This window comes from Coturnix japonica, chromosome 20 (assembly GCF_001577835.2).
Source record: "Coturnix japonica isolate 7356 chromosome 20, Coturnix japonica 2.1, whole genome shotgun sequence".
NCBI classification, from domain to species: domain Eukaryota; kingdom Metazoa; phylum Chordata; class Aves; order Galliformes; family Phasianidae; genus Coturnix; species Coturnix japonica.
In genome coordinates this window covers 8226054-8248850 of record NC_029535.1, presented here as the reverse complement: position 1 = coordinate 8248850, position 22797 = coordinate 8226054, and the positions used below count along the sequence as shown (strand labels likewise).

The 22797-nt window shown below is 48.1% G+C and overlaps 1 long non-coding RNA gene across 1 annotated transcript; it reads left to right on the top strand.

Annotated features, from left to right (window-relative positions):
• The first annotated feature begins 25 nt into the window (after positions 1-25).
• Positions 26-1271, top strand: LOC116654291. The gene is made up of 2 exons (XR_004309429.1): positions 26-970; positions 1057-1271. It is a non-coding gene; the product is annotated as an uncharacterized LOC116654291 (long non-coding RNA).
• The last annotated feature ends 21526 nt before the right edge of the window (positions 1272-22797 follow it).

Sequence of the window (22797 nt, the reverse complement as noted above, 5' to 3'; positions counted from 1 at the left end):
CAGGGCTCAGCTCTTCTAATTCTATTCCTTTTCTTTTTTTCAAACTCCAATCTGTTTGCACCTTCTCTCTTTCCCCCACACCCCCCCTCCTTCCCCGCTGCCATCCCTTAGGCCTTCTGGGGAAAGAAAGAAACAGCCTCTCTGTTTTTAATCAACCTAATTAGTGTATCTTTAATACAATTAGAGGGAAATTTTACCGCTCCCCCCCCCCCTTCCCCGTGTATCAATTAAAGGCCCACAGTTGCAGGGTAAATTTCTAATCCATTTAGGACCGTCCTCCCCAACCCCCCCCCCCACCCTCCACACTCTTCTCCTCCTCCTGCCTGGCAGAGTGTTGCTTCCTCCTTCGTTTTCTTTAGGAGCCTGTTCAAACAGCACATTGTAAGGAGTAAATAAATTACTCTCTGCCCCTGTGCCCTCTCCCGAGCGGCAGCCGGCCCTGTTCCAGGCAGCTGCCCTGATTGTGCGTGCAGGAGCTGGGGGGGGAAGGGGCAGGCACAAAGCTGGGTCTGCAGGCTGAGGTTGATGGGGAGGGGGCCACTATGTTCATCCCTCCTTTCTTCTATTCTTCACTGCTGCTGTCCCTTCTTCTGCATCTTTTTTGCTTTTATCTCTAAATATGTAAATAGACAATAATGTCAAGGGGGGAGTGTTGGGGTGGTTCTCTCTGTTGGTTGTTTTGTTGTTGTTATTTTTGTGGTTTATTCCTGCAGAGATCCGAGTGGGTTTTTCTCTCCTCGGTGGTCTCATGGGGTGGCAATGGGTCATGTTGCAGCTCCTCCTGTGCTGGGATTTTGTAAGGGGCTGCATGCGCCCTGCTACCTCCCCATGTACTGCCTTGCACTGTCACCTTGGGATTGCCCAAAGCAGGAGGAAGCAGCCCTGCCCCATGCCCAGGCTCTGCAGGGAAGGAACTTCAGCATGCTCAAACCTTCCTGATGCTCCATACAAGCAACTTGGACAGCACAAGGTACCAGCTGCTGGAGTAGCATCTAAATATCACCATAATCCTTTTGTTTTGGGGTTACTTCTGTGTTTATTTACTTTTACTTGCAGCATAGGCAGACTGCTGCTGGGTGTGCAGAACACAGCGGTGCTGTGGCATCCTCACGGCAGGCAGTTGACACTTCCCCTCATCATACCTCTCCCAGCTGGCCCCAAACTACAAGGTCCTGCCTTTATGGATCACTGAATCCCTGTGCTTTCTTAATGAACCTGCGTTTAATGCTTGACTTCTCCGTGTCATGTTTAATTACAGCAGCTGTAACTTCCTTGTTGGTTGGCTTGAAATAATATCTAAGTGCTTCTGAGCTTCAGAGCCTTGTTATTCTTCTATAATTAGAACCTTGAAGCTGGTGTGAGCTTTCTCTGTGAAATAGGAGCTATTTCCCATGCATGCCTATTGCAAAGCTTGCCCGAAGTCTGAGTCGAGCAGGAGGGAAGTTGGCCGTGCTCTGTGAGTTAACATCAGTGGAGCATCTCAATGAGCACTTTAAAACAGAGACATCACCAAGGGCTAGACATCAAAAAGTTATCAAGATTTATCAGAATAGGTTTTGATGGTTTTTTTGCTTTGCTTTGGGTTGAATTTTTACCTCCCCTTGTGCTGAACTCTCAGCTTTTCCCTCAGAAGGGCTGAGATGTGGTGGTCTCGCTGGTTGAGGTTTGGTGACCAGGTTGGGAAAGGGAGCCAAAATGGGATGGTGGGCAGTCAGAGTGGCTGCTCTTTGAAGCCCAAGGTGACTCCCAAGAGCAGCCAGCTCACCAACAAGCAGCATGTTTAGGGTATGCCAAGTCAGGAGAAAAGGGAAGTGAAGGGAGTGCTGTCTCTCACTACCTGGTGCAGCTGCAGTGGGATGTGACCACCAGCTTCTGGGCTTTGTGCAAGGAGCTGAGCTGTGAGGATCTCATCCTGGCTCTTTTGGGGGGAGATATGGGGATGTGGCAGCTGTGAGATGGCTCCTGGTGGTGTGTTCTCAAGGGGGGGTTGTTGGGGGCTATGGGGAGCTTGAGATGTGTCAGTGCTATGCACCCAAAATGGCATTGCAGGAGCTGCTGCCACCATCAGCTGTAAGGCAAGGAGATGAGCAGTGGTGTTTCTATTTCTTATTAAATTTGCATTATTAAATCTGTGAGTCTCACTGCCCCTGAACTGGGGAGATAATGTCACGGCAATGGGAAATGGTCCCGGCTGTGAATCCCATAGCATGGGATAAAAATATGGGACAAAACTGAGCTGGAGGCATCAAGGGGTTCTGGGGCAGCCAGGGTTAAGAACCTAAACTCAGCATCTCCCCAGCAGGCTTAGGGCCACCCTAAGATGAAGATCCCTTGGAAATACAGTCCCTGGAGAAAAACAGCATCCCTGGACAGATCTTAGATGAAACAGGGAAGAATGGGTTACTTAATTGATACTGCAAATAGATGTATTTGGAGTCAGGACATTTGGAGACAGCATCTCTGCTCTGGCAGAGCCCATGAAGCAGGACCTGACTGCTCGAGTCCTGAAGCATCTCCAGCCCCACAAGCACTGAGCATGGTGTGGGCTTTATGCAGGGAGAAGGGGATGACAGGGAATGACAGTCTCTGAATTGCAATTGGAAACGTTTACAGCCCAGTCAATCCTAATTCATTATTAGCTGTAATTGTTTCAAAGAAAGTGTCCACTGTTATGTAAAATGCAGTCCCAGATGCTCCTAATGGTTCAGGCTCTCTGATTGCTGTAATTTGCAAAGCTTTTGCCTTTTTATTTTTTTTTTCTTTCCCCTCCCTCTGTAGTTATGATGTGCCTTTTATGAGCTAGTGAGGAAGAAAGAGAGAAATGCACGCCATTAGAGGAAAATAATCATGTTGTACCTGAAAGGCCATTAGTAAGGCTCGTATGGATGCATGCATCTGGTCTGCAGCAGGCCTGCCCTGGGACAAAGGGACACCTCAGGGTTACACAGGGATGGGAAGAAGGGACACGGTGTGGGCACGCAGCCCAAAGTAAAGTGGCACTGATCTGGGCATCAAGACATGTAAATAACCACTGTGCTTCACAATTAATTTTCACCATGAGATGTGGGCTCTGAAATTTGGCTGGCAACTGCAATGGGGGTGATAGCGCTGGGGGTATGTTTTGTCTTTTTTGTTTTGACGTGAAGGAAACATCCACTTCCCACTTCCATCTTCTGATGTTGCTCCGCATAAAGGCAAAACTGCAGAGATGTCTCTCACAAGGCTGGGTGCTGTGGGGCATTTCAAAGCCCTCTCTGCTTGCTGTCTTCCACCTCCGTTTTCAGTCCCTCTGTCTGTGTCGATCCTGTCAGCAGGATATTAAGTCCATAATATCAACCTGATTTAAGGAAGGCATTATGTGATGAGATGTTTCAGCCCTCTCTCTGTGCAGAGGAAGGGAACTAAAGCAGGTTTGGTGTTTCCATTACCCCAGCTAAGAAAGTCCGGTGGGATGAGGTGCGCTCTTTGTACTGACTTTGCTTGGTTTAACTGTGTCTACCTAAGATTGGAAATGGACAAAGAGATCCTTAGAGTGCTTTTGGGGGTCCTTTTTGGCAAAAAAAGAATACAGCCTCCCAAACTCATTGTGGAAGAGGCCTAGAGGACATGAAAGCTCAGATTAGATATAGTGTCTGACAGCTGCTGTGACTGTAAATTATCCTATGGTGAAATACTCCATGAATTGTGCTGAGGTTTCCCTATTTCCAGAGCCAGACAGGGGAGGGGATAGAGAAGCAAAGGCCAAGGGGAGCGAGCTCTCCCACCCCTCTGCAGCCCTGCTCCTCCTCCAGATCTATCTGCCCATGACCCCACAGGACAGGGGCAGTGTCCCCAGCCTGCCACTCTGCTTCCCACCAGCCAGACCTGTTCTGGACCCTCCAGGACCTGCTGCCCCCCCGATAGCTTTTGTCTGGGGAAGATTGAGAGGGCTGATTTAGTGGGGTGGCTGCCCTGCCCTTCACCTCCAAGGAGGGTGGTCCTCTGGGGTCACTGCTGAGGGCACGTGGGGCAGCCTGTGATGTTATTGTCTGTTTGTGAGCTGCTGGATGGGCTTTTAGCTGGGGAGAAAGGCAGGCAGCATCCATCACAGCCCCTTGCATCACCCATCTCCAGCCACTGCATTACACAGCACCTACCCTCATACTTTGCATTTCGCAGCCCCTTGGATCTTACAGAAGCCATCCCATGCACCTTGCAGCATCCGCTCCCATCTTTTGCATTTCACAGACCATTGCACCTTGCAACACCCATCCCTGCCCTGTGTTTCACTGTGTCCCAGTGCTGGACATCTCCCCAAGCTGGGAGTAGAAGTGATAAGACTTATGAACAGGGAGGACTTAATGTGTTAACTTGGGAACCCTGGGCTGTGGGTCTGGCTCTTGCAGCTGGCTTGGCCTTGGAATAGTCATATTAGTCTTGAGCCATAGTTTATTCATTAACACAGGGTCTCTAACTATCCAGATCTGATGCTATGAGAGTGCAGAGGTTGGCTAATCAAACATGGACAGTCTCCAAAGGGAAGCTGGGCTCTGTATTGAGTGGAAAACGCTTTCCACTGCTAACCCACCAAAACGCTGCTTTTGGGAGTGTGGTGAAGTGCTTCTATTCCCCAAATCACTGCTAGAAAATAGGCATCTCAGACAGAAGCACGTTGGTCACAGGAACCAAAGCAGCCTTTCTTCTTTGATTTTCTTTTTTTTTCCTCCATCTCAATTAACTCCCTTTATTATTTCATCACGGAAATTGTTTGTGCCTTTAACGAACGGGAGGAACATTTGCAAATGCCTTTTTGTCTGAAGGCAAAGCTGCTTGGTGTTACTGAACTTCAAGGGATCGTTCCCTGTTTCCGCTCCTCTCCTTTTCTCTGCTAAGGCAGAACGTAGCGTAACTTAAAAGTCAGTGATTCAGACTGCAATTATAACCTAAAAGCACAAATAAAAGATAAGCTGGCATCCCACTGTTCCCCATTTGCATCTGTGTCACATGGGATGAAGGGAAAAATAAAATCTGCTTTTATAAAATGTTGAGCCAGAGAATCTCGTCCAGCAGAAAGAAGAAATAAACAGATCCCCCCCGAGGCAGCGGCCATTTGAGTTGCAAATGACAAATGCATTGGAAAATGGGACCCCCTCTGCTCCCTGAGAGCAGTGCGTGCCCAGGACTGGGGCATCGACCTACAGCTGGAGTCCTAACTCCAACCCTAAGCACAGAGCCATGTGTCCCATTGCCTGAAACCATTGGCAAGCAGTGGGATGTTGGTGTGCCAGCACAGCTCTTTGGGATCACTGCTGGGTTCTATCTTGGGGAGGAGTTGTTTGTGAGCATCAGTGGTGATTTTGAGCATTCTGGGCTTGGGAGATTGGAAAATCATCTCTCTGCGTGCTTCAGGTCTCTCTGTAGAGGCAAACAGCTGGGAAATCACTAGGGCCTTGTAAATGCTTAGTGCTGAAAATAAACAGGTTTTTGAAGCTATCCTACTTGGGAACAGGGCTATGTGTCCTTGGTTGTTGCGCAGCCCTGCAACCAGGACTCTTCAACAAGCATTTGCCTGTTCACCTGGGTGCAGATGCAGCTGGATGTGAGAAGCAGCATCAGCCCAGAATGGGTCTGAGTCTGTTTTCCAGCACTCAGCACCAGCCTTCCCCATCTGTTGTTCTCCAACACTGTATAAAAGCAGGTTGCATTTTTTCTTGCTCCTACCCAGGACAACTGAGGGCATGGAGGTACAAGCAGGGCTCAGGGCAGATGATGGCCATGGATTGGGCAGCTCTCAAGGTCTTTCCCTACAGTCACACAGTGCTATCATTGACACATCACCATGCCCAACACTGAGTGTGGGAAATGGAGGGGCTGCTTCCAGGACCCCGGGAAGCTTTGCAGCTGTGCCAGGGCTGGGTAATGCTTTACAACGATTTTTCAATACTACTCACCTCCTGTATGATAGCATTGGGTGCTCCCCAGTGTCTTGTTCAGAGCACCACTCACCCAGCCAGGCCAGTGGCACAAAAACCTCAAATGCTCCAAAAGCAGAAGATTTTACAGGGTTAGGAGGGTTGAGCAAACCAGCAGTAAGGGGATAAAAACAGCCCCTGGTGATGCATTTACCATACACAGCAAAGGAACTCCACTGGCAGCCTGGTGTGGGCTATAAGCAGGAGCTGCACGTGGAGGAAACACCAAATTCCTTCCTTCCTTTTTGCTGCCAGACTCCAAGCCTCGTGGAGCACAGGGCTGACAGCAGAGGGACCCAAGCTGACCCACTGACTCCCAGAACTTTAGAATATGCTCAGAGAGGTGTAACACAGAACCACCAACACTACGCCTCAGTCTGGAGAGCTCAGCAGCCCCTTCGACTCCCCATGTGGAATAAAATAGACTGAAAACTCAGAGATACGATGTGCTGGAAGTGCCGCAGCTCCCTCACCATCGTTCTCACTCCTGTTCACCATCATCACACACAGCATCCCCAAACCTCAGCATACAACACATGGAGGCTGCTTATCACGTGGCTGCTTAAGAGGTGCTTGCCTGGTGAATGGCCTTGGCATACATTAAGTGAATAAACCACAGCATTGTTCGGCTCCTTCAGCCACTCTGCTCAGTTGACCCACTCAATAACTGTTTGTTTGCACAGATTTCCCCGTACAAGTGCGACAAGCTGAACCCTGGATCTGAGCAGATGTGTTTGGAGTAGGCTCTCGCTCCTCGCTTCCTTCCCATCAAGGTGTATTGTTGCGTCTTTTGAGAGCTCCAGCTCTCACCAGCGTGACTCATTCAGGCAAAAAATTTCCATGCCGTTTTCAGGGACCCTCGAGAGCTTCCAGGCGCACTTCTCTCTTCCATAGCAGTATGCTGAGGCTTCAGCTAACCCATAGCTTCACCCTATGAGCTCTCCTTGTGTTTTAACCCAACATATCTGCATACGAGAAGACAACAATGCAGAGGGGTGCTGGAAGGTGCATTGCTGTTCCCTGAGAACAGAATCATCCCGGGGCATCCCATTGATGCTGCTAGGCTCCAGCTAAGCCCCTGTGGAAGGGCAAGACCTCACAAGCAACTCTGTTTCAGGGATTCCATTTTCAGACACGGGATTTGCACAAGCAAAGCACTTCCCCGTGTGGAAACCAGAGGTCGTTTGGCTGGTAAGTTTGTCTCGCATACAGCTTGCACTGCTTGTGCCTCGTGTCCTCTGCCCAGGAGCAGCAAAGTGCTGTGTAAATGTCATGGATTGAGACTCATCAGGCAAAAACCCTCGTTGATGCAGAGACAAAAGCACAAGGAAAAATCGTCTCCAGCAAGAAAAGTGAGGGGACGTCTCCGGGTATTTGAAGAATGTGGGCAATAGGGTGTGGAGCAGGGACCCATCCTGCAAAACAAAGCAACAACAGCAAGATATGGAGCACGTAATGCTGCTGCCTGAAATCAAAGTCAGCTCGAGGTTAGCTAAAAATACACCAGGCACGTTCTGGGGGAATGTGGGTGCCAAGACCTTGTAAGCTATTAAAAGTTCTGGAGCTTTAAAATCCTTTCTTCCATTGATGTATCACATGAATCACAAATACCCTCAAACGAGCCATTTGCGCGTCTCCCTCCAGACGGAGCTGACAGGGGGATAAAGCAAACGCATGCAAATATTATTTCAGGGCAAGCTGAGATTGGATGGGGTGACAGAGAAAAGTTAAACATAGCAGCATATTTATTTCTGCATATTTTTGTCAGCTTGCTGCTGGCAGCGAGAGACGAAACTTCAGCAGAGCCCGACCCTGCGGAGATGTGTGCTCGCCGTGCAGTCACCATCTGCGTGCAGCATTTTGGGGAGCGGGTGGGACCGCATCAACCCTCGATTCCTGAGCACCCTCACATTTAGTGCCCCAAATGCTCCTTGCCAGCTTTTCCTTCCCTGCCAAACCTACAGCCAACTTTGGGGCTCCTTCGCACACCCCCCTCCCAATCAGACCAACGGGTCCGTTTGCTTTTGTCTCCCGTTAATTGCTTGCTACTTTTTCCTGCCCGCTCCTCCCCCTTTTAAGGATAAATTTTAAAGCCGGAGCGGGGTGGAGAATAGCTGGGCCCGCTGTTAGTTTTGACATTCGCCCCGGTGACAGCTGGACCTTGCAAGGCTGGGGCCGTTCGCACACAAAGCCTATTAGCTGCGCCCACTCACTTAATGAGCCCTGAAGTCTGGAAGGAAAATTTCCTCCCCGAAGTGTGGCAGAGCCCTTTGTCATTGTAAACAGGCGCTGCTCGCCGTGCCTTTCTCCTTCCTGCCACCGCGGCTCTTCTATTTACTCAGCAAACAAAAGCGAGGCCGTGTCAGCATGCGGGGATGGAAATGCACCCAGCGCCTGGGGGCTGCATGCATGCGAGCACACGCGTGCCGCCAGCAGAAGCGGCCCCTCGAGCACGAAAGCTGCAGGGCAGGGCGTATCCATGGGAGCTGAGCCCTATAGGAACCGCATCCTATAGAAACTGCGCCCTATAGGAACCGCATCCTATAGAAACTGCGCCCTATAGGAACCGCATCCTATAGAAACTTCGCCCTATAGGAACTGCGCCTTATAGAAACCGCTCCCTATAGGAACTGCGCTCTGTATCTCACTAGTGACAGGTGACAGGACGAGGGGAAATGGCCTCAAGTTGCCCCAGGGGAGGTTTAGGTTGGGTATCAGGAAAAAGTTCTTTACAGAAAGGGGTGTTAAGCGCTGGAATACACTCCCCAGAGAGGTGGTTGAGTTACCATCTCTGAATGGGTTTAAAAACTGTTTGGATGTGTTGCTCAGGGACATGATTTTGAGGAGGGTTGTTAGGGTAACATGGTTGAGTTGTGGATGGGTTTGATGATCTTTAAGTTCTTTTCCAACTTGAGAAATTCTATGATTCTAGAGGAAATATGCCCTATAGAAACTGCTTCATATAGGAACCATGCCCTATAGAAACTGTGCCCTGTGGGAACCATATGCCCTATATAACTGCTCCCTGTGGGAACTGCTGATGATAAAGGGTTTGTAGCATCTCCCCTGTGAGGAAAGGCTGAGTAACCTGAGACTGTTCAGCCTCGAGAAAAGAAGACTCAGAGGTGATCTTATTAATGTTTATAAATATCTTAAGTGTGGGAGTCATGGCCAACCCCTTTTCAGCCTTCTGTGTGGACAGGACAAGGGGAAACACAGCAACACTATCTCCTCCTGCCTCTGTCGGGCTTGCAGCCTGCCTGGGTTGCTCTGTAAGCCTCAATGTGCTCCATTTACAGTTGGAGTCCCTTTGCCCATCAACCATTTTATAACGGTGCAAGCTTTCAAGCACCCCTTCCTTTTCCTCTTTGCTTCTTCTCCGGGGATTTGCTCTCTGGTTTGTATGTCACATATTTCAGTGCTGGCTTTCTGTCAATAACCAAGGTTGTTTGGTAAAAGCTGAGACATTTTCGGAATGTAAGTCAGGCAAAAAATTACCTTTTTTGTGTGTGCGCCTTGCAATTATCACAGCAAAGTGATTCCTTTCTTCCTTCCATAGCCAGCCATTTGTTTTATGTTTGTTAACAGAGAAACTAAAGCTCTACTTCAAGAACGCCAGGTTAATGCTGTTCTTGTTTCCCCTGTGAAGTTAAGCTGGCATCGTGACTGAAGTGTTTGTCTTTAGTTTATCGAATTGCTGCTGGGTATGTCCCACTTTGGGAAGACACAAGGAGAAGATAGCAGGCTCCAAATGGATTGTTTAGTAACAAAGGGAAGAATAAGACACATTTTTCTCTCCTGTTTTCAACTTCCTTGTCTAAAGAGTGTGTCTTTTGTCCCCAATCTGAGCATCCCCTGCTTGTTCCTCTGGATCCTGCTGCTGACAGTACGAACCAAGGTGGGGAACAAGAGCCTTTCTCCATCGCTGCAGCCACTTCGTCTCAGTATCCTTCTAATATCCACTAATCCACTATTCTCGTTTGTAGGCTCTGTTTTAATTCACCGGTGTGCACATGCCTGACATTAAGTTGGCAAGCTCGTGCTTGTGTAAAAGCTGTACGTTCCAACCAGGCAAAGTGCTGCAGGATTGCCTGCAAGGGCAGTGTGTGCTGGGGGATTTGCATGATGCAGACGGAGCTAATCCCTTTTCTATGGCCAGGCTTGCAGGCATCTGCCCCAGGAGCAGGTTGTCCATCTTCTCTCTGTTGAAGGGCTGTGGAACTGAGTGTGTGGTGGGTCGGGTTGGGGGCACCAATCTGATGTGCACAGAGCTGCAGCGCTTTGCTGTCACACAGCCCCACCTGGGTAGGATCACAGGTAACATCCATATGGTCTCTGAGCTGCCTCTGCAGCCCTTGTACTTTCACTTGCCTCCAGCTCAGTCAGGATTGGCACTGGGGAACATGGCTGGGCATGAGCAAACCCTAAGCACCTCACTGTGGCACCCAACCAGCTTCTGAAAATTGCAGCTGCTGCTGGTGGTGCTGTATGATGAGAGTGCTGTGAGAACCTGGGCACGTGTTTCTGCTCCTCTGCTCTGCAGAGCTCTCAAATAGCTGATATAGAGTGAGGGTTAGGTTTCATTGCAGCTCAGCTAATGCTGAGCAAGCTGCAGAAGTTACTGTGTGTCCAAGCAGCTGACGGGAGATGTTTGGAGCCCCTGGATGAGGCTGTGGTTTTCAAAGCCAACTGCGGGACATAGGTTCTCAACACTCACCCAAATGAATTGGAGTGTTAAATCAAAAGATCCAATTGGCTTGGCCAAGTGAAGAAAATTCTGGTGAACGTCCCTTTGCCATTAGATGCATCAATTTCATCATCCGGGCTGAATTTAGGAGACTAGTTTCCAGCAGTTTCCAGGGGGAAAATAATATTTCCCTTAGGAGACGTCCCACCATCTTTATATCCATGGTCCACCTGCATGGCTGCTTTCTCCCGGTGGGCTGCTGGGGGCCATGCAGGAACGAAGGCTCCCACCAAGCCAGGGAGCAAATAGAGTTGGGTTGCATTTGAAATAAGGCTGATGCAAAAAAAAATCTGCATAATAGCATGTAAAAAAATGTGACGTGAAACTAAATATAGTGCGGTGCTGCTTTGCCAACCTCTGGTTAATCAAAGTTAACTGCATTATAATGTAGTGTGTGTTGTCTCACTGCCTATCACATTTTCATTCTTCCAAACGGTTTCTGTGTTTGTGAAACGTGGCTCTGCAAACGTCAGAAAACAAAATCCCAGCGGTGCAATCCTTTGCATCACTCGCTTTTGTCCTGATTAAAAACAAATAGTAGGAATAAGTTTTAATTCTTTAAGTGTCACTTTGTGTCTTTTCAGAACAAACCGTGCTGAAAAGGCTGGGAAACACCCATTGCCAGTGCATTGGATAAGGATGGATTTGTTTGCCTGGTCTGGAGCAGAGATAGAAATTACTTTCATCCAAAACCCAATTTCTATAGAAAGAAAGGAAGTTTTCAAGTACTTGTCGTCCTGCTCTATTTAATCAGAAATACTTTGAGTCTGTAAGAGGAGTGTTGGTGTCTGAGCGTCAGCTGCTCCTACAGGAAAACCAGAAAAGAATGATGCTCCAATGTTTTCCTTCATTATTTTTTCAGGTATTTGTCCTCTAAATCTCAGCTCTTCCCATTTCCTCCTCCTGCAGTTCCTACTGAGAGACACGATCCCTGCCATGTTCTCCCCATGGCCCCAGCACATTATCATGTGTATTTCTACATAATTTTGATGCAAAACAGAGAGGTGATGCTTCCAGTGGGAGACAGGGCTCTCACCCCCACAAACCTCATTGTCCTCCATGAACCCCAAACTCTTCTCAGTGCCCACAGTGGGGTGTCAGGTCCTATACAAACATGTTGGATATGTGCATCGACCTCATGGGGCTGCGGGGCAGGAGCCCCTGCGGGATGCACTCCTGCACGGCTCTGTTAATAGGTTAATGAGCCCTTCGTCTGGCAGAGCTGGAGTGCCTGGCTTTCCAAGATAAAACTATCCAGCGACGTTGGGAGGTTGGGCCTCTTTATGACTGAACGCCATTCATCCTGAGTACACAAGAGCTCGCAAATTTAATAAGCAGAATCCATTTCAGCCCCGTGGCCTGCCATGGCAACAGGAGAGAGGGGCTCCAGCCTCCGCTGCTCAGGCATCATTATCTCCAGGGCCATCTGCTCCAGAGAAGCACAATCCCAAACTCATTTAAATAGAGCCAGCCTGAAATATGTGACGATTTTTCCCAGTCCCCCCCCCCTCCCTCTTCCCGCACGGCTACACCTCCACGCACAAGCAGGAGATGTAATATTCAAAGGGTGAGGAGAGGGTAAGGGAGATAAGATGGTAGTGATAATGAACTGAGGGAAGGCGGCCGGGGAGGGAGGAACTTTCCTCCTTTGGCTGCTGTTCCCAAAGAAAGCAAAAGGTTGCAATAAATTATAAATGTATTTTTCAAATCATCTTCTTGGATGAAGTATTTGATAAACAATGATTCATCGCCCTCCCCAGAACAAGGCCTCGCTGGAACAATTAAGTGGTGAAGAACACTAGCCCAGCTCATTCATTTATTTCCCTGCTTTCTGAGTGACGATGCATGGTCCTCATCATAAATGAGGCCATAAATTGCCATGTCCCTAAATGTGCTCACATGGGGATGTCTTGGAAAGGAGATGGGAGGGGTTGGGAAGAGGACTGGGTTTGATCCCACACACCTGGGATGGGGAGATGTGAGATGAGTGGCCTCAAGTGCATCCTCAAAAGGGAGAGGGGAGGGTGTGGGCTTTGGCAGGAGGATGTATACAAGAGCGTGCAAAGTTGCACAGTTGTGCAGCTTCTGGACAAAGTCATTTTCAATGTACTTGTTTTATTTCAGACATGTCAGCACTTGCAGGGAGCTGCTCCAAGCAAGGGTGGTGGGGATGCTGATGGGGGGCTGGATGAGCTGTTGTCCTGCAGTGTGTAAAGCCTGAGAACTCAGGCTGTAGGTGGGAGGAGATTGTTCCAGCAGCACCCAGGCTGTGAGGGTGTCCATGTGCCCAGCCCTTGAGCAGTTGATGGGGAGGACATTACTGCAGGAGTTTCTGAAGGATGCCCTTATGTATTGGTTTCATGTCTGGGTATTCTGACCTCTGCTTGCTGGGTCACAGGAGCAAATCCATCATGGGGTGAATTATGAGTTTTCTTTCCTGAGGTGGAGTCATTGCCCATTCACTAAGCATCCCTGTCCCTCCTGACATCTCTGTCATTCCTGAGCATCCCTGACCCTTCTGAGAGTCAGAAATACTTCCTCAAAAAGCTTTTATGTCTGCATCCATGCAGTATGCATCGACCCAGTGTGAGCGTGAGTGTGTGTGCACAGGGGTGGATACAAATGGGTGAGCTGGGATGGGATGGGATGGGATGGGATGGGATGGGATGGGATGGGATGGGATGGGATGGGATGGGATGGGGATGGGAAGCCACAGCCCCTTTAGCTGCTGGGGCTGGCGTGCAGTGTGATGTACACTGTCGCCAGCTCCCCACTCATGCATATGCAGTATTGGGGTCTCTTTTGCCTGCAGCTCCTACCTGCCAAGTTCCCTGGCTCCAATCTGTGACATGGGGTGTGCACATACATCACAGGCAGCGAGGCTGCGGAGCGTCGACGAGATCAAATGAAAGTGTAGAAATGCGGCTGGGAGGCAAAATGAAATCATATATATTCATTACATTCATTTAGTGATGTTAAGCCTCCCGGTGCCCATAACACTCTGAACGTGCTGTCACCATTCACCTAGAGAGAAAGCAGCCACCTCTGCAGACAGCGTGGACGATGCCCAGAGCATGGACACAGGAGAGGAGGGGATGTGGTGGATGCTGACAGAGAACACTCATCTCTGCTGTAGCCCCAGAATGGAGTTATGCACCCTGGAAACTGGTAAGAATTCCCCCATTGATGGAGTCCTGTGGTATGTCAGTGGTTATTGCTTGGATGTGGAATTAATGGTTACTGCTGGTGCATGTCACTGTGCAGGGTAATCATCAATACACAAGAAGTTCTGGTGACCAAAGCATGCAGCGTCCCCACCTGGAGGCTGAAGCTGTGTTGGTCACTTGCTTGCATGGATATCATCTTTAAGTGTCCATTAACCCAAGCTGTCAAGTCTTTGATCAGGAATGCAGACTCAGCAAACTCCAGGTGATAATCATAGTATCCTTGAATCATTAAGGCTGGGAAAGACCTGTAAGGTCACCAAGTCCAGACATCAAACTATCAAATCATACTATGTTAACTTACAGAAAAAGCCTCTGTAGCTTTGAAACATTTTTTGGTTGATAAATTGGAAGATCTACCACAAAATCCATAATGACGTGGGGTTGTTTTTTCTGTAGCTCCATTAGAGATGATAAAATGCCAAGTTTTATGAATAAGTTTCAGGGTATTTGTAGAAGTGCTTAAATATATTAAATCTGCAGAAGAGCCGAGCATTCCCTAAGAACTGCTTTGATGAAGCTTTCTCAGCCCTTTCTCTTTCTGCCTGTTATCACATGGAGAGCTGAACCTAAAGAGGCCTCTTAGTTCATGACCCTGTTGGAGATTTGGCCAGTACACCAACCTAATAAAAACCTTCAGAAGTTCAGCTCCTGTTTCCTCATCTGGAGGAAAAAAATAAAGGATTTCCGCTGAAGAAATGTCAGCTCCTTTTATCTCCTCACATCGATCCTTGTCAGAAATACTTCTGAATGAAGATTCATATTAATGTGAGGTGCCCACTCCAGATGAAAGGACACCCAGTTGTCCACACCAGGTGGACTGATGCTGCACACTAAATCTGATCCTCTGTGAGCTCTCAGCCTGCAGTTTCAGGGACTCCTTTCCACCAGCCAGCCTTGACTCTTGCCTTAAGCACAAGCATTCAATTATTTAGCAAGGAAAATGGGCTCTTGTAACTAATAAAATATCTGATTCAGCCCCTTAATCCCATTCTAACATCTTTAAACCAGAGCCAACATAGGTGAGACTGCTGGGATAGGAAAGCTAAATATTGCTTTCTGCCTCGTGGCTTGCTTTCAAACGTACATTTCATTCCATCTCTGTTGTTCAGAATTAATGTTGCAGAGAGCTTTTCTAGGAAAGCATGGCAGATGCCCAGCTCCAGCAGGAACGAGCCTACCACTGTGCGGATATGTTGGAACATGGCATCCATCCTGAGTGGGGATGGCTGGGCTTGTTTTTGAAATCCTTGGCTGTTAGCAATATGAGAAAACCAACTCGTGGGTCAAAGCTCTCGCAGCAAATTGTGCTGCCTTATTTTTCAGGTTTTAAAAGAGAAAACCCAGCAGGTGGGAAGGAAGAGATCGAACAGGGCACTTTATCATTCTTCCATAAGCAAATTCTTGGCCACAATCTTTCCAGCTCCTGGTGCGGAGGCCTAACGTAACAAGACAGCACAGACCGAAATCTTTCCTGCATAATTGTGTGCTTCACTGGCCTGACACCAGGAATGAATTTAGCTCACCCGAGGCTCAGCTGGAGATGGGGTGGCTTTTGAGCAGCTTATGCTCCGTCCCAGCGCATCACCCGGCATTGATTGATCGCTTTTTCTGCAGGCTCTGACAAGAGAGGTATGAAATTATCATTTAAGAAGCTTCTCAGAAATGCTTTAAGTCATTTTTCTGGTCAGATTTACACCGTATTGGGAGGAGTGGGGCAACAGCCATCTCCCCCTGTATCCCCTTGTCTAATTCTGAAGTTGATGGAGCTGGCTGGGCTGAACGGAGGGCAGGGAGGGGGGTGCTGATGGGCAGGGCAAGGTCACACCTGAGACACTGGTGGGCACCAGGAATCTGACTTGGTTCTGAGGCCCATCAGTTCACAGTTTCGATGAAGAGTTAAAAAGAAGCAGCACATTTGACATCTTCAAGCAAAATATGATAAACCTCTTGACTGTGGTATGGGAAAGTGGGTTGTAAAGTGCAGGGAAATTTGGGGGAGGCTACAGTTATAAACAATATTTCTATAGTATCTGTTTCACACACAGCTTCACTTCCTTGCAAATTCCCTATTTTAATTATCTTTAGTGGGTTTCTGCAGGGATATTTTTATGCCTACTTCTCCTCACATGCTCCATGTATAGCAGCTGCTGTATCCAACCTGTCAGCCCAGCTCTCATGGGATGCGCACAGGGCTCATACCAGGACCCTGTTGGCCAACAAGGGGCTGTCAGCATGGTGGGGCATCACCAGGTGATATGATACTGAGCCTCAGTCCAAAAGACTCCAACATACAGTCCAGAATCTTTAATCATAGAATTGTAGCATCATAGAATCAAGGAACTAGACATAGAGTGGTTGGGTTGAAAGGGATCTTAAAGATCATCCAGTTCCAGCCTCCAGCTATGGACAGGGCTGCCACCCATTAGATCATACTGCCTGATCATGATGCCCCATCCAACCTGGTGACTATTTACCACCCAGCCAGCTGAATTCTCCCCAGATTACACAGGAAAGCAAGTACTGTGATTTTTAACCTAGTGCCAATGGCAGCCTGCTTGCGCTATTCAAAAGGGAGCCATCAGTTTGGAAATGTCCCTTCTTAATTCAATTCAGGGACTTCAAAATAAATTCCTTCAGACGCAGGTGCCTTGAGAACAGCCATTTTTAACTCATTTGATGTAGTGAATTCCTCTCACCGGACTTAATTAGGGACAGGTATTAAAACAAATCGAGGAAGATCTTAGAAGAAAAGTGGTTTTATTAGGAAAGAACTGTAGGGCTTTTTAATTAACACCAGAACAGTCATCCTTAAACTGTTTCTCTCTTATGAACAGATTATCCCAGTGAAGGCTCAAAGGCTGTGGGCAGATACAATGGAACAAGTTCTGCTCAGTGCTCCTTGTGCCTTCCTGCTGCTCTCAGCCAGCACTGAGCATCTGCATGGTGCTCCCTCGGAGTGCAGCATCGTTCTGTTTTCCTACAATGTAGACTCATCCTGGTTTGTTTCTGAGTGAATTGCTTTTTTGTTCGTGTTGCATATTCCCTAAACAGTCATATTAGTGGTGACAGCATGTCATCTTGATGGTGTTATGACAGTATGACGCCAAACTGGTATTAACATAACATTTCTTTCTAAATCTTGTCTGAAAACATATTGTTCTCCCTTGCCAGCACTTCTCTGTTTCTCTCACCCTTTACCATGGGTGCTGGTTTGTTGTCTTTTTTGTTCCATCTCCCTTGTTGCATGGGGCTGATAAGCAGCCTCTGCAGAAGGATTTTGCTGATTGTTCAGGGGATGAGGCTGAGAAGAACAAACCCATTCCCCCAACACCATCCAAATCTTTGCGGAGAGGAAACCCCAAACCCACATTTCCTTGGCTGTCATCCTCTTTCCTCTTCCTGCTTCTGCTACCGTGGAGTTATTTGTCTTTCTCTTACATTTTCTTTTACAACTTCAGTTTGAAGGTGATTGCTGATATCCCCCAAATCACGGAACCATAGAATCATTAAGGTTGGAAAAGACCTCTAGCCATCAACCCATCACCATTGCGTCCACTAAACCATGTCCCCCAAAATGGTGAAGCCAGTCCTGAATTCAGAAAGCTGTGAAATTGGGAGAGCTGCAACTGGGGTCTGAGGGGTTTCTGTGTGGGAGGGAGATGAGCACACGCTCCAGCTTGTTTAACTGCACTGTCTGTCTGGTGTCGCATAGAGATGGAGCAGGTTTGACATGCAGGTCAGAATTGTTTGCTAAATAAGAGACTTTTTCTTTTTTAGTGAAGGAAAAATAGATCAGTTTTGCCCAGGATGAGATTCTCAAATTAAAAGTGAGCAACAGGAGAGAAGAGATCACACAGCAAGATGTGCACTCTTGGGAAAAGCCTTTCGCTTCCCCAGTGGGACAAACACAGTCCTGCCCAGGTTGGCTTGGACTGTATCTGGCCACATCATTTTCCTGCCAAATCCTTGCTCAAGTTTAAACGTTGCCTGTTTGCTTTCCCCCTCCCTTCCTCCTCTCCCTGACCTGACAAGCGTTTCTTTTAGCAGAGTATTAATTACCATCGCAGTTCTGGGACTTGTAATTATCCCTCCCTGGTGCTTTACAAGCTTCCTAGAGCAGCTCACAGCGAGGGCAGGGTGAAACAGCTCAGCTGGCAAAGGGCTCGTGGTGGTAGTCCAGGACTGTGGTAATTGTCCTGTGCCAGAGAGGGTGGAGAGGAGGGAAGGGGAAGGAGAAAACTGTCTCTTTGGAATAGATGAGGACTTGGAGAATATGGCTTGTGGCCTTTAACCAATTTGCTTTCTTCCCAGAGTTTATAAGGGAAATAACTTTTGGACACCGCCAGGAGGTGGTGAAGCTCAGGAGGTCTATGATGATGATGATGATGATGTTTGCCGGAGTTAGAAAACTCCTCTGTGTCAAGATACATGAGAAGAATCCCAACAGAGGGAGATTTCAAGGCTGTGGCTGCACTGTATGTTCCTTTGTGCTGTATGGGGCAATGCAGTGGGTTTGCTGCTGTAAGGGGCTCACCATATTTCCTATCAGGGGCTGACCAGCTGTGGTTGAAGCAGCTTTCCTTTACTTACCTCACTGTGATTTGCTGCCATATTAGGTCCTGAGTTCCCGGGTGTGTAAAAGTGACTCATACCCATTTACAGCACTGCATCTTGCCAAGCATTTTAAATGCAATGTTCTGCATTTAGGCCTGCAGCCTCACACCAGCAAGCACCTTCTGGTGTTGTAGCAAATCCTCATTCTGCTTCTATGCCAGAACTGCACCGTGACTGTGCAGCCAGGGCTGCTTCTGTGGGATCCTCATCCCACTTGTGCTGCCCATCTGATGTCACCTGGAGATCCATCAATTCCCAGGGCCAACCCAGAGCAGGACATAGAGCCAAAGTGCAGCACTGCCACCACTGCCAGAAACCCGTGGCTTTTGGCTGTGCATAGGGAAACACAAATCTCTCTCTGGTTAAAATAGTGAATTTTTCTCCAGAAAAGAGGGTGAGGAGACTTTCCCATGATCGCCCTCAAAAATCAGTGGCAAAAGTGGGAATGAAATCCAGATCTTTGCCTCCTAGACTCCTGGACAACTGTCCTTCTGGGGAGGACAAGGAGTGAATGTAGCAATGTTGCTGTGATGCTGAATTCCCTAATGAGAAGCCAGCACCCTGCCCTTCCTGCTGCTCTGGGCTCTCCCATGCCCAGAGCTCTGACAAACTGTGTGTGGAATTAGGTAGAGCTCATTTGCCCAGCACTAATAGGAGCAGTTCATAATATGCCCACCATGTTGGCCATCATCCTTTATCCTCGTGAATGGCAATGAATCTCTGCCTCTGCAACAAGGGAACTCAAGCATCCTCTTTCCTACAGTGGAGCCACCTGGGCTTTTGTGACTCTGGACTAAGGAACAGGATGACAGCTGTCAGCTCTGTGCAACATTGGCCAAATCATTTGGCACTTTGAGGAGGATAGAAGAAGACCGTGCTCAGTAGTTTCCAAGTGTGAGTAGCTCCAGCTTGCTGTGCTTCTAGGTGTAGAACAACCACAGCACCAAAGCAAGATGCTTGGAGCACCAGCTTTGGGGCAACCCTAGCTAACAGGCACTCTGTACTACATGCAAACACGATGCAGATACAACCCCAAACCACCACGTGCCTCAGTTTCCCCATCTGTTCAATAAGGCCTATCATCCCATTCGTTCTGTGTGGTTGGCGTTGCACTGCCACACAGAACCTGACAGAAAGGGGCTCAGCAGTTGGATGAGCATCATTCCAGATGATGGCAGCCCCATCACAGAGGCTCTGCATCTTCCAGACACACACCTGCCTCTACATGCTGGAGCTGGGTTACAAACTGGCTCACCCACCATCTCGTCCGCAGGCAGATTGCTTACGGGCACAGGAAATCTCCTGGAGAGAGTGAACCTTGTCAGCAAAAATGCAAATATTTGGAGACAAAGTGTTCATTACGGCAGAAACTTGATTTCAGGGTCAACCCTTTTTGCAGCAAATTGTTAGCCAGCTAAAATGTTTATTGTCACCACACTCTGGCAGTTTTGACAGTAGCTATCAAGTGGAGCTTGACAATATCTACATGCCGCTGCCCGTCTCCGCCTGGCGCAGCCATCAGTGAGGCGGAGGAAGCACTGACTGCAGGCAGAGGGAAACAGTCACCAAACAACTGGAAATGTCCTCGTTTTTGTAGCAAACTTGGGGTTTTAAGGACTAGGGGAACAGTGTCCACTGACAGAGGCAATACAGCACAGACTGTTGGTAATACGGGCATGGGGTGAATTGGCTTTTTTTTTCTTCCAGGTGCAAAACTGCTTGCACAGAGTAATAAAATCCCTCCAGCCTGGCAGCGCATCAGCAGAAATCACACCACAAAAGGACAGAATTTCTTTCAATCTTTTTCCACGGGAAACACACAGCTTCCCTGGACGCACAGCAGGGAAACATTCAGGCGTCCGTAGAGTTGCTGTGATTTCTCTCTATTCCCATTTGTACTCTCTTTAGCTCCAGGGTTTATTTCTCTTCCCATTCAGGAGCACACCGCTGGCGAGCCCAGAGGCAAATGGCTGAGCTCCCATCTCTAGGCTCTGGCTCAGAGGCCAGGGGATGGAGGGAGCTGGGGCCAGCCCTGCCTTGCTGGGAAGAGAAAGCAGAAAGGAGGATGCAGATGGAGTTTGGGGGAATATGAAGATAAGGATCAAGTGCCTGAAAAAACAAACAAACACCCAACTAAAACAACACCAAAAGGGAGTCAAAAAGACAGCTGCAGTCATGAGACCTGTGTATAATGTTGTAGGGTTCTTCTGCTAGAAAAAAAGAGGGCATCTTCCTGCTCAGGGATGAGTTAATGCTACTCTGCTTTTCCGTCCTCTGAATCTTCACCTTTTCCCCCAGCTAATGCATGAGGAAGGTGGGCTATTCTGGAGTCTCAGTGAATTGGTTTCATTTCTGTGCTTGCTGGAGCTGAGTAAGGGCTATTTCATCTCAACAGGCTTCTCCCAGCACACCTTAATTTGAGATCTCCTCTATGCAGGAAGCAATGGAGTTAAGTGACCTTGCTGAATCCCGACTGCTGCAGCTGCAGGAGAACAGGGAAGGAAAAGAAGAGAGGGGAGGAGGAAGAGGCGCTTTGCAGTCTCCCATTAAAGCCCCGAGAGGCTGAAGATGAGAGAGTGAAAGTTTCAAATTACCAGAATGTAATTCTGAAAGTCATTTTCCAAGCTCAGATCTCTCCACAATGTCACCTCTCATCTTCCAAGGTGGGGAGAGAAGAAACAAAAAAGCACAGAATATTCTGCAAAGACAGAACTGCTAATACAAAGACAGAAGAGGTGTCAGTCCCCAAACAGGCTGCCTCTCACTGCCTTCTTCTGGGAGATCTGTGCAGCTCAGGTACACCTGTACTGGGGAACCATTCCCAACTCCTATACCAAGCCATATCCAACTTTAGTGAGTGCTCTGGCTGAGCTGACTATGGCTTTTTCCAGCCCCTTATAAGAGCAAGAATATCAAAGAGGTCTGCATATTCAACAGTTACAGTTTACATTTGAATGGAACTCCTGACCTTCAATTCAATACAGTGATTATGTTAATGATTAATACCATTATTAATTTCTTAGCCTTCTCTAGCAAAAGCCCATGATGGATGTGCAGGAGAAAAGGTGCACTTAAATATTCACCCCCCTCTGCCCAACCCAACAAAGCTCTTCCTCCCCACTCCCCCTTCCAGTTCTTTGCTTTCAAAGAAATCTGAATTAAGGAGTTAGATGCATTCAACAAAGAGTTTAGCCCAGGATCTCGTACCAAAGAGTGAATTAGCCTCTTGTTCCACATTCTTTGCTGACCTTTATTCCAGCTGCACCCCCTCTTATGTTTATAAACTAAAAAATTACCCAAATATACAGGCATGCCCTGCTGAGATAAATTGCATTCAACACTCCTTCAGCTAATATCAGCTTTGTCCAGGACTCCTTATTACTGGTACCACCTGTCTCTCCAAGCACAGCCTTTTCCTCTTCCCCAAATTACTGGAGCTGAGGTTTGGGTGGGCTCGCCCTCTCCCTGCAAATGGACTTATTTACCCACACATGTCAGAGTGCTGAGTTTTCTTCCTGACAATCAGGCTTTTTGCCAGGCAATCCCTCCCCTCTCCCACTTTCAGAAATGGCACTTTCTCCTCTCAGCACGCCAAGGCTGACCCACAGAAGGAGCTGGCCATGTTTTTATTGAGGGTGATGAGCAGAGTGCAGCAGGCCACTCCACCTACAGAAGGCACTTTGCCCTCTGAAGCAGCAGAGTAACAAAGTTCAGTGCTGTCATACACTGTAATCACAATCCTGGTTCATTTTCCTTTTATTATATTATTATTACTGGATAACTATATTTATGGGGTTTTTTTTTCTTGTTTTTTGGTTGTTTTTGTGTTTGTTTTTTTTTCCATCTGGGATGTCAGTGAGTGTTCCTCATTGGCCTGTCGCCAGTTCTCTCCAGCTGGGATCAGTTCAGTCCAATGTTGCCATCTGTCCTTGGAGGCAGAGGGGCAGCCTTTTCCATTTCGGATCTCTCCCAGAAGCGATTCCATCCTCCCTCCCTCAAAGGATCTGACCAAAGGATCCAGAAAGTTGTGCACAACCATCATGGGACTCATGCACTCCCAAACAGAGCCAGGCATGCAAGAGGTGCAACAGCCCAGGGTGTAGCTGTGGGCATGGTCATTCTGCCCACCTCCAGGGTGACTTGGAGGAGATTTCACTCTCCAAACACAGATGAGGTCCCTTGGGGTCCCCCTGACATAGAGAACTGGATGGGATCCCCTGGGAAAGGCGTGGAGGGGATTACACCCCCTCACTGAGAT